Genomic DNA, 12,114 nt, shown 5'->3' with positions numbered 1-12,114 from the left:
GAATCCGAATTTGAATTCGGTTTTCGGTTCGGTTCGGTTTTAACTTTGAATTCGGTTTTCAGTTCGGTTTTTGGTTTTGCCCAAAAAAATTTCAAAACCGAATACACCGAACCGAATAAACCGAACAAACCGAACCGATGAACACCCCTAGTTGATTGAAACACTCTCAAGGAGCGTTCTGACATTCCGGAGATGCCAAGTTGCACAAAAATGCCTTACAAACATTGGAGTACAAGTGCTCGAAGACAATTTTTATTGGTGATGGTGTGATGGGCTGATTTACATGATATTTTTGGTAATGTGACAAATGTGATGGAAAAAAATAGATAGTGGGGACTTGGGCGGGTGTGAAGGGGGTGTAGGTCTCATATTTTTTAATTGATGGAGTTTTTGTTGTTTTATTTTATCTCTCGATTAGATTAAAACTAGTTGGACGACCTGGTGATAATGCTAAAAACGAACATATATTTAATAGCATTATCCCTCAAGGAAGACAAGCTTTTAGTTGCAATTGTTCTATTTACAAGTGATATTCGTTTAAATAATAAAAGGTGAACACAAAAGACAGATTCGACGAATTGAAGACGCAAACAACCAAAAAGCTCAAAAGTACAAAGTACAATCAAAGTGGTTCCAATTATTGATGAGAAACGTCTCAAAATTACAAGAGTACAAGATGCGAAACGCAAAATACAAGATATTAAATTGTACGCTTGGACGTTCGAAAAACCGGAACCGGGACCAGAGTCATCTCTCAACGCTCGACGCAATGGACTAAAAATTACAAGTCAACTATGCACATGAATATAATATAATATATAATTAATTCTTAAAATTAATATATATATTATATTATATATTATAAACGTCGGCAAACAAGAAAACAAACTTATGTGAGCTGGTACCTACCTCCATGCGATCGCATGGCCTGTAGGATTGTTTTCCATGCGATCGCATGGGCCACTTTTTGTGGCCACATGCCTATAAATTTCGCGGTTTTACTCGAACTTTAACACATCTTTTTCCTTTCATCTATCAACGTATAATATTTATATTTATCTTATAATTTTAATTTTCATTTTAATTCTAATAATAAGGGTATGTTAGCGAATGTTGTAAGGGTATAAGTCGAAATTATGTCCGTGTAACGCTACGCTATTTTTAATCACTGTAAGTTATGGTTAATGTTATTTTTAAATTAATGTCTCGTAACTAAGTTATTATTATGCTTATTTAATGCCGAAGTAATCGTGATGTTGGGCTAAATATTAAAATTGGGTAATTGGGCTTTGGGCCATAATTGGGGTTTGGATAAAAGAACGACACTTGTGGAAATTAGACTATGGACTATTAATGGGTTTTATATTAACTAAATGATACCTCGTTTATTTAATATATAGACTTATAATTTGACGTATTTATGTATAACCACATACGCTTGACTGGGCACGGTGGGCGGGATATCTATAAATACCAATAATTGTTCATTTTACCGGATACGGAACTGGATTAATAGTTAATAGACTTGTTGAAACAGGGGTGGATTATATTCAAGGGTAATTGGTGTAATTGTTAACAAAGTAGTAAAACCTTGGACTACATGCAGTCGATAACCTGGTGTATTCATTAAACAAAGTATTAAGACCTTGTTACAATTCGAATCCCCAATTAGCTGGAATATTTGACTTCGGGAATAAGAATAATTTGACGAAGACTCTCGCACTTTATGATTATGACTGATGGACTATTATGGACAAATCCGTATGGACATATCAAATAATCCAGGACAAAGGACAATTAACCCATGGGAATAAACAAAAAATCAACACGTCAAACATCATGATTATGGAAGTTTAAATAAGCATAATTCTTTTATTTCATATTTAATTGCACTTTTAATTATCGCACTTTTATTTATTGACATTTTATTTAATTGCATTTTTAATTATCGTACTCTTTAATTATCGCAATTTTATTTTATCGCACTTTTATTTATCGCAATTTCATTATCGTTATTTACTTTACGCTTTAAATTAAGTTATATTTATTTTTTTACATTAGGTTTTAACTGCGACTAAAGTTTTAAAATCGATAAACCGGTCATTAAATGGTAAAAACCCCCTTTATAATAATAATACTACTTATATATATTTTTGTATTTTTACAATTATAAGTTAAAACTAATATAGCGTTAAGCTTGTTTAAAAGATCCATGTGGAACAAACCGGACTTACTAAAAACTACACTACTGTACGATTAGGTACACTGCCTATAAGTGTTGTAGCAAGGTTTAGGTATATCCATTCTATAAATAAATAAATATCTTGTGTAAAATTGTATCGTATTTAATAGTATTTCGTTGTAAAAATAATACTGTTTCCTAGTACACCACGCACACATCAAGTATTTTTGGCGCCGCTGCAGGGGAATGCTAAAACGCCGAAAGCGCAATGCTATAAAAAAAGATTTTTTATAAAGTTCCTTTTTTGTAAAAATATACGTTTTAATTATTAAAAACCAAAAATATAAAAAGAAAAACAAAATATTTATATATTTTTAATAGTTTGTTATATATATATATATAAAATTATAAAGTTTCTTTATTTTTATTTTAGTTTTTAAAATACAAGTTTTTATTTATTTATATAATTATTTATTAAAACAGAAAACAGAAAAAAAAATATATAACTCTCGGCCTGGTACTGTAGCAGCCCAACACCTGGCCCGAAAACCTAGCCTATGCGATCGCATGAGCCCGAAGGCAAAATTTCATGCGATCGCATGAGGGTACCTGACACGCCAGGTTTGACCATCCAACAGCAATCATTACGGAGTATTATTATTAATTATAATTAATTAAAACCCTAATTAGGTTTTTATTTATTTATTATTTAGTTTAGTTTTATTAATTAATTTGTATTTTTAGTTTATTTAGTTTTATTAAATATATAAAATTAATAGTTTTATAAAATAAATAATATAAAAATAATATTTTTATAAAATTGTACTTTTTACAACTTTAAGTTTATTTTTATATTTTGTATCTTTTTGTTTGTTTTAGCGTAATATTTGTATTTTTCGCTCGTATTTACTTTTAAGTGTAGTATTTTGCCATAGTTAATTTTATTTCTAGATTTTTAGGCTTTGCCGTAAAATCCCTTAAGTGCTTTTTCTTTAGACTAAGATTTAGGTGCTTTAGAATTTTGCGACGCCGTTTTTATATTTTAGTACCTTTTTAAGTTTTTGTCATTTGGGATATAGTATTTCTTTTAAGCTTTAATATTTTTAGACGCAACTTTTATTTCTTAGTTTTTAGTTCCTTTATAAGTTTCGACGCGCTACTTTCTTATTTTTATTTTTCGACGCCTATTATTTTTCGACCCTTTTATTTTTCGACATTTTTCGACGCACTCTTTTTCTTTCTTATTTCTCGACGCTCTAGTTTTTAGGACATAGAATTTTCTATTTCTTCTCTAAAATTTCTTTAAAATTTCAAAACGAAAAATTATTTTAAGTGGTTAAATTGATAGACATCCATTTTCTGGTTCGTAGTAATAGTTGGATTTGTACGTGGACCGGGTTATTGGAGCCAAACAGTACTCAATTATATTGAGACCAAACGAATCCTGCCCCTCTGCTGCATCTTTTGGCTATTCGAAACGTGGGCAAAAGCAGAAAAGTTTATTAATTTGATAACTTATATAATTTTTATCTTTTATAACTAATAGGATATTCAGTGAATGCACCGAGCAAAACGTTCACCACCTTTTGTACGTTCACCACCTGTAACTCGATCAAGACATCTAGCAAATATTGTCGCCGTTGATTTTTCTTTAGAATCGTCATCTAGTCGACCAAGTACTCCAATTCAAATTTCCGATAATCCATTTTTTGAACCTGACCTCACAATTGAGAACCCGGAGAATATTCAGGGATAATTCAGAGATCCTGAACCATTAATCTTTCCTTCGGAACCACCAATCATTCAAACAGAGATTGTAGAGGAACCAACCATTAAATCAGAATCCTCTAGTGATTCAGATTCCACAAATTCAATCATGGAGAATCTGGAACCTCTAAGTATGGAAGACCGAATGCGAGCTAAACGCACTGGCCAAGGTCACGCAATTACTCAACCAGACATTAATGAGCCAGATTAATAAATCACAAGACAAATCCTACACATGGTAACAAATCAATGCCAATTTAGTGGTGCGCCGAAGGAAGATCCAAACGAACATCTTCGTACATTTAATATGATCTATACTTTATTTAAAATAAGAGAAGTGGAGGATGAACAGATATATCTCATGTTATTTCCCTGGACTTTAAAGGGAGAAGCCAAAGATTTGTTGGAATCGTTACCTGAAGGGGCGATTGATACATGGGACGTTTTAGTTGAAAAATTTCTTAAACAATTCTTTCTGGTATCTAAAGCCGTGAGACTTCAAGGAGAAATTGTTACGTTCACACAAAAACCAAATGAAACTCTGTATGAGGCATGGACAAGATTTGGAAAGTTGTTGAGAGGATGTCCGCAACATGGTTTAGACACTTGTCAAATAGTACAAATATTCTACCAAGGATGCGACATCACTACAAGAAAAGACATCGATATAGCAGCTGGTGGTTCCATTATGAAGAAAACCGCAACTGATGCTTACAAAATTATTGATAACACTGCTTCCCACTCACATGAGTGGCATCAAGAAAAAGATATCGTTAGATCATCTAAAGCAGCTAGAGCCGATTCTAGCCATGACTTAGATTTCATTTCTGCAAGAATAGATGCTGTCGAGAGACGAATGGAAAAGATGACTAAAGATATCCACTCAATACGAATTAGTTGTGAGCAGTGTGGAGGATCACATTTAACAAAAGATTGTCTTAGTATTGAACTAACAATGGAACAAAGAGAGAATGTTTCATACATAAACCAAAGGCCTGAAAATAATTATCAGAATAATTATCAACCGCCAAGACCCATCTACAATCAAAACAAGAACTATAACCGAAATGTTCCATACAACAACCAACAAGGTCCTAGCAATCAACAGGTATCCAACAATACTTACAACCAGCAAAGACCTATTTTTCAAAATAAACCACCACAAACCGATGATAAAAAACCAAATTTAGAAGATATGATGTCAAAGCTAGTTGAATCTCAAACTCAGTTTTTCACATCTCAGAAACAAACGAATGAACAAAATGCTCAAGCATTTAGAAATCAACAAGCTTCTATCTAAAATCTGGAACAAGAAGTAAGTAACCTAGCAAGGTTGATAGGTGAAAGAAAATCGGGAAGTCTACCTAGTGATACAAATGCTAACCCCCGGAATGAAACAGCTAAAGCCATTACCACAAGAAGTGGTGTTACACTTAAACCACCTGAAATACCTGTAATTTCTGATGAAGCTATTCCTACTTCACAAGAACCACAACCTGAGCAAAATAAGGAAACAGAACCGGTAGTTGAAAAGGATAATGAAGATAACACAGTTAAGGCTAAACCTTATGTTAAACCATACCAACCACCACTTCCTTACCCGAGTAAGATGAGAAAAGAAAGACTTGAAGCCGAGCAATCCAAATTCTTGGATATGTTTAAACAAATAAATGTCAATCTTCCTTTCATTGATGTGATTTCAGGAATGCCTAGATATGCTAAATTTTTGAAAGATCTAATCACAAATAGAAAGAAAATGGAAGAACTCTCGGCTGTTACTATGAATGCAAATTGTTCTGCAGTGCTGTTGAATAAGATACCAGAAAAATTATCAGATCCAGGAAGTTTCACAATTCCATGTTTTCTGGGTAGTCTTAGTTCAATAGAAGCATTGGCAGACTTAGGTGCTAGTATAAATTTAATGCCGTATTCACTATACGCTAAACTAGACCTTGGAGAATTGAAACCAACACGAATAACATACAACTAGCCGATAGATCAGTAAAATATCCTAGAGGGATAATGGAAAACATACTAGTTAAAGTTGATACTTTAGTATTTCCAGTAGATTTTGTTATTCTGGATATGGAAGAAGATTCTCGAGTTCCTCTCATATTAGGAAGACCATTCTTAAACACGGCTAAGGCAATAATAGATGTGTTTGGTAAGAAATTGACCCTAAGTATAGAGGACGAGAGTGTTACCTTTTCAGTTGATAGAGTAATGCAACAACTGCAATCTGCAGATGATACATGTTATTATATTCAAACTATAGATTTACATGCAGAATTGTTAGAAGAATTTTCAGAATTACAAGGAACAGGATAATGTTCTTTAGGAGAAGGAACTGAACCAATTGATGAAACTGAAATGTTAGCTACACTTATGGCTAATGGATATGAACCAACAACAGAAGAAATTCAAATGCTAAAAGAAGAAGACAGATATCGATATAAATCATCGATAGAAGAACCATCGACATTAGAGTTAAAGCCACTTCCAAACCATTTGGAATATGCTTATTTACATGGTGAATCTGAATTACCTGTAATAATATAGTCTTCTCTTACTAAAAATGAAAAATCTCAACTCATTTCTGTGCTAAAAGCTCATAAACCAGCTATTGCATGGAAGATTCATGACATTAAAGGAATAAGTCCTTCGTATTGTACACATAAAATCCTTATGGAAGAAGGTCATAAAGCGTATGTGTAACGCCAAAGAAGACTAAATCCTAATATGCAAGATGTTGTTAAGAAAGAAATTATTAAACTGCTTGATGCAGGTTTAATTTATCCAATCTCTGATAGTCTATGGGTAAGCCCAGTTCAATGCGTACCTAAGAAGGGTGGCATGACTGTCATCACAAATGAGAAAAATGAGCTTATTCCTACTAGGACTGTAACAGGATGGCGTGTTTGTATCGATTATAGAAAATTAAATGATGCCACCAGAAAAGATCACTTTCCCTTACCTTTCATTGATCAAATGTTGGAAAGATTAGCCGGAAATAGTTACTATTGTTTTCTTGATGGTTTATCCGGATATTTTCAAATTCCAATAGCACCCGAAGACCAAGAGAAAACCACGTTCACGTACCCTTATGGTACTTTTGCTTACAAACGCATGTCATTTGGACTTTGCAACGCCCCTGCAACCTTTCAAAGGTGCATGATGGCGATTTTTCACGACATGATAGAAGAATGCATGGAAGTTTTCATGGATGACTTTTCAGTCTTCGGTGATACTTTTGAATCATGTCTAGTTAATCTTGAACGAATGCTTATTAGATGCGAACAATCAAATCTAGTACTTAATTGGGAGAAATGCCATTTCATGGTTAAAGAAGGCATCGTTCTTGGTCATAAAATTTCAAATGACGGAATTGAAGTAGATAGAGCTAAAGTAGATGTAATTGCTAAACTTCCACATCTCACCAATGTTAGAGGAGTTAGGAGTTTTCTAGGGCATGCCGGTTTTTACCGACGTTTCATAAAAGATTTTTCTAAAATTGCCACTCCTATGAATAAACTCCTAGAAAAAGATGCTCCATTTATCTTTTCAGATGAATGCATCAAATATTTTAATATTCTTAAAGAAAAACTCACTAATGCACCGATCATGATAACACCAAATTGGAATCTACCGTTTGAACTAATGTGCGATGCAAGTGATTTTGCAATGGGAGCCGTTTTAGGACAAAGGATTGAAAAACGATTTCAACCTATTTATTATGCTAGTAAGACGTTACAAGGAGCACAAACGAATTACACAACTACTGAAAAAGAACTCCTTGCTATTGTCTTTGCTTTTGACAAATTTCGTTCATATCTTGTTCTAGCTAAAATGGTGGTCTATACTGACCATTCTGCTCTTAGATACCTATTTTCGAAACAAGATGCTAAACCACGATTAATCCGTTGGATCTGACTCTTACAAGAGTTCGATATTGAAATCCGAGATAAAAAGGGAGCAGAAAATCTCGCCGCTGATCATCTTTCTCGTCTTAAAAATCCTGAATTAGAAGTTCTAAATGAATCGGCAATACAAGACAACTTTCCTGATGAATATCTATTGAAGATAGATTATAATGAAATTCCATAGTTTGCAGACTATGCAAACTACTTAGTATATGGATTCCTTGAAAAAGGATTATCGTACCAAAAACGAAAGAAATTCTTTAGCGATATAAAACACTATTTCTGGGAAGATCCATATTTGTTTAAAAGTTGTCCCGATGGAATAACACGCCGATGTGCATTCGGAAATGAAGCTAGTCAAATATTAAACCAATGTCACACAGGACCAACAGGAGGGCATTATGGGCCTCAACTCACAGCAAGAAAAGTTTAGATGCTGGATTCTATTGGCCTACAATTTTCAAAGACGCACACCTTCTTTGCAAATCCTGTGATGCTTGTCAAAGGGCCGGAAAAATAAGTCAACGTGATGAAATGCCACAAAATGTCATTCACGTATGTGAAGCATTTGACATTTGGGGTATTGACTTTATGGGTCCATTTCCAAAATCTCATAATAATCTCTACATTCTCGTTGCCATTGATTATGTATCTAAATGGGCGGAAGCACAAGCTCTCCCAACTAACGATGCACGAGTTGTAGTCAACTTTTTAAAATGTCTTTTTGCAAGGTTCGAAACACCGAAAGCATTAATAAGTGATCGGGGTACTCATTTTTGTAATAATCAACTTGAGAAAGTTCTCAAAAGATATGGAGTAACTCATAAAATCTCCACTGCTTATCATCCACAAATAAGTGGACAAGTTGAAAATACCAACCGAGCTTTAAAACGTATTCTAGAGAAAACCGTAGGATCAAATCCTAAGGAATGGTCCATGAAATTGGAGGATGCACTCTGGGCTTTTAGAACAGCCTACAAAACTCCAATTGGAACCACACCTTTTAAACTCGTTTACAAAAAAGCATGTCATCTTCCAGTAGAAATTGAACACAAAGCATTTTGGGCTTTGAAGACATGTAATCTTGATTTACATGAAGCTGGACGTCTACGGTTAAGCCAACTAAACGAATTAGAAGAATTGAGACATGAAGCATACGAAAATTCGTTAATCTATAAGGAAAGAACGAAGAAATGGCATGACAAAAGAATCAGAAGTTCAAAAGAATTTAAAGAAGGAGACAGAGTTCTTCTTTTCAATTCACGATTCAAGCTATTTCCTGGAAAATTGAAATCAAGATGGTCTGGACCATTCATAGTCAAAAGAGTTTTTCCATACGGAACAATAGAGTTAATAAATTCAAATGGGATTGAATTTAAAGTTAATGATCACAGAGTTAAACATTACATATATGGTCCGATGGAAGTTGATAATGAAGTCAATCATAATTTCACCACCCAAGAAAACCTTCAAAATGAAAACATAAATATGTTATCAACAACATATGAAAAATCAAAATTGGAAAATCGGGAGGATTCAAATTGGAGTGATGAAGAAGAATTCTTATACAAACTTCCCATTCCAAGAAACGAAAAAAAATGTGAACAAGAAGTTCAAATAGAAGTGAAAGAACTAAGAAAAGAACACCCGAAAAAGGTTTACAAACCAACTCGACTTACTAAAGCAGGAGACCCGGGTGAATTTATCATTTCTTGCTTGCTTAATGATGATGCTGTATATAATGGACTCGCAGATTTAGGAGCAAGTGCAAATATTATGCCTCTTTCCTTATACAAAAGATTAGGTATGGGTAAATTAAAACCAACCAAAATAGGTGTTCAATCATTTAACCTAACCATTAAACACCCGGTTGGAATAGCAAATAATTTACTTGTTAACGTGGAAAGTTTGACCTTTGTTGCAAACTTCATAGTGATTAATATGGAGGAAAATCTTGATATTCCTCTAATTTTAGGTCGCCCATTTTTAGCAACCACCGAGGCATTCATTGATGTAAGAGAAAGTAGAATGACACTTAGGGATGGTGATAAATCGATCACCTTTGTGAATCGAAAGTTTAGATCTCCACCAACCAAAACTGTTAAACCAATAAAAATGCATAAGTGTGGGGAAGATGAAGAAATACTTAATGATGATCCGATCACAAAGAACCCCGTTGATGATAAGAAATTAGATGAACCCGTTTCTAATAGTTCAATGAAGAAACTTTATAAACGGATTCACGATGCTAAGATTAAGGGAAACCTTAAGTTATGTAACCGATTAGTATCCAATTTATCGCCAAAATAAAAGGCAATGTTAGTTGAATTTGTGAAAGCTACGGAGGAAATCAACAAATGGATTGAAGCAAAAGTCAGAGACATACAAATTGTTGATGATCCAATTGAAAATAACGATAATCACAATTTCAACACCACATCTAACTAAGTGTGGGGAGGTTCGAATCTTTTTAGGGTAATATATATTTCTGTTAGAGTTAGATTTTCTGTTTTCGTGTAGTTCTCGAGAATGGAATCCGAATGGTCTTTCCCTAGCAGACCCTAAAGAACTAGACTTCTCCCCCCATTCTGAATTTTTATTTTTTTTAGGTTTTACGAGATGAAGACTTCCTGTGAACTAAACCATGGTCTAATGCTACACGCTTTAATCACTAAACGAAATAATGACACCCTTCCAAGTGAATTGGTATCATTAATCAGAGGCAAATTGGAAGGAGTAAGAAAAGAATCCAGGAACGAAAATAATAAGTTACATTTTGGTAAAGGAAAATCAAAATCCGCAGCGAAAAGAAGAGCACGACACCTTGAAAGATGTCACAAATGCGGAAAATGGTCACACGAAGGTAAATGTTCAAATAATCAAACATATTCCAATACCGAGTCCGTTACTTTATGCAGAGAAGGACCGTTCATATGTTTCGAAGAAAAATCGTTGAATGCTCGAGGTTACGCCTATGTAGCTATGGAAAACCAATTAGTCCGACTATCTTATGAGTGGGCTAAAGCAGGTCACTGAAAATTCTATTTCACAGATAAGTTTGTATAGTTTTTATTTTTATTTTATTGCTTTTAACCTTTTGATAATAAACGCTAAATCGTTCGCTATAAAGTATTAAATTGGTATTCAATACAATTAGGTTTTACGACCGGAATTATTGATATCATGCAAAAATTTATTACATCACTGCGAAATTTACCGTTTATTCTTAAGGTATAAATATCTTTAATCATTCAACCCAAAATATTTCAAAAATTCGTCATGAGTTAAACTAGGTTATGGAACCGAAATTACTTTACCAAAAAGAGGGGCGTATATTTTTGATAATATTTGATTGATTAAAGTGGGATAAAAGACCAAAAAGATTTTTAATTTTATTTTTACTTTTTTTTAAAATTAATATTAAATTAATATTGTAAACCTTTTAAAATCAATATATTTAAATTTATACATATTTGAAAAAATTAATATTTTTAATATAAGTTTGTATGTATAAAAAAATATAATATAAATTTGGTGTGAATTTTTAATTTTAATAATATGAATTTTTAATTTTATGCATTTTAAATTTAAGTTTGGTGTGAATTTAAAAACAAAAATTTACTTTATTTCGCTAAGTTAAAAATTGATTTCTAAAAATTCGTCGTGAGTTGAAAACTAGGTCGTTGAACCGAAATTGCTCTACCCAAGGGAGGGACGAGAACTTTTATTTTCATTATTTTTAATCTTATTGAATTAAAGTATGCCAAAAACATTTAAAAAACCCAAAAAAATCTTTACTTTTAAAACCACGCTTTGAATTGACAAATTTTAAAATTTTGTCGAGGGACGGACTAGAACATTGATCCGAAACGCCCTCACCCTAAAAAGAAACAAAATTTTAATTTTTATTTAATTATATGTTTTAATAAGTATAAGGTTTTTATAAATAAAAAAAAAAAGAAAGGAAAAAGTACTGTACCCGGACCCCATGCGATCGCATAGGGTTTGCACTGCAACTCCATACGATCGCATGGAGCTGGAATCCAGGCCAGAAACATAAAACCCAACGAGCTGTGTTCTGTCCCCACACTTACACACACATATACACATGAACATACACACACAAACACCTCTAAATTCATCATTTTTCCACCAAAATTCACCAAATTTCTTGCTACAATCCGCTCTAAACATGAATTTGATAAGGAGTTTATCAAAAAGGGTAACAACTTCAACCCTAAATCT

This window comes from Rutidosis leptorrhynchoides, chromosome 1 (assembly GCF_046630445.1).
Source record: "Rutidosis leptorrhynchoides isolate AG116_Rl617_1_P2 chromosome 1, CSIRO_AGI_Rlap_v1, whole genome shotgun sequence".
Lineage (NCBI taxonomy): Eukaryota > Viridiplantae > Streptophyta > Magnoliopsida > Asterales > Asteraceae > Rutidosis > Rutidosis leptorrhynchoides.
Note: the sequence above shows the minus strand (reverse complement) of the source record.